This window comes from Physeter macrocephalus, chromosome 17 (assembly GCF_002837175.3).
Source record: "Physeter macrocephalus isolate SW-GA chromosome 17, ASM283717v5, whole genome shotgun sequence".
NCBI classification, from domain to species: Eukaryota; Metazoa; Chordata; class Mammalia; order Artiodactyla; family Physeteridae; genus Physeter; species Physeter macrocephalus.
In genome coordinates this window covers 9,081,695-9,082,560 of record NC_041230.1, presented here as the reverse complement: position 1 = coordinate 9,082,560, position 866 = coordinate 9,081,695, and the positions used below count along the sequence as shown (strand labels likewise).

General features: G+C 60.7%; 1 protein-coding gene across 1 annotated transcript in view; it reads right to left on the bottom strand.

Moving 5' to 3' along the window:
- Nucleotides 1–866, bottom strand: part of EXOC3L2 (exocyst complex component 3 like 2) — a 17,132-nt gene that overhangs the window by 13,729 nt on the left and 2,537 nt on the right. The window lies entirely within an intron of this gene.

Sequence of the window (866 nt, the reverse complement as noted above, 5' to 3'; positions counted from 1 at the left end):
GTGGGGTAAAGGGAATGAGGAAGAAGGAAAGGGTTAGGGCTTGGGGTAAGGGGTCAGGGCGAGGAAGAGAGTATGGGGGGTAGGTGAGGATGTGGGGAGGAGTTAGGGGAGTTGAGGGCAGATAGGATAGAAAAAGGGCATCAGGGTCAAAAAAAGGCATCGGAGGAAGTGGGGCGGCCAAGGGAGGGAGCCAGGTAACGGGGAGAGGGATGGAGAGAGCCAGTGGACTGGGGGGCAAGGTGGGAGCATGGGGGTGGAAAGAGGGTATGAAGACCAGAGATGGGTCTTTCGGGGGTGGGGACAAGTATAGGGGTGACCTGGCTCTCTGGTGATTTCACACTCCCCCGGGAGAGGGGAGTCATGGGCTCGGGAGGCCTCTGGGTGAAGGCAGAGGGCCCCAGTGGCCCAGGGTTACCCCCAACACCTCCAGCCCCCTCCACTTCCTCCCTGGCAGAGAAACTATTTCCTGGCCAGTGCTATTTCTGCCCATCCGTTTCCAGAAGGCGGGGGCTTGAGTCACTCCCTTCTCACCTCCCTGTGGTGCCCTCCCAGTCCCTAGGGAGCAGGGGCTGAAATAGCTTCTGGCGCAGGATGTTGAGGGCATCAGGTTGAAGGAAGGGCTCTCCAATGATGGGGCAGCAAGGGCTGTCCGTGGGGGGAGGGTAGGAGTGGGGATGGGGGTGGAGGATAGAGACAGGGTAGGGGGTAGGGTTGAAGGAAGGTGGGGATTGGGCAGGGCCGGGGCTGGAGAAGAGGATGGGGGTGAAGGAGGAGGCTGGGGTGAGGGAGTTTAGGATTAGGGGGAGGTTGGGGCAGACATCTGAAGAGGGGGGCGGCAAAGGAATCTGGAGTGTGGGGTAGGGGTG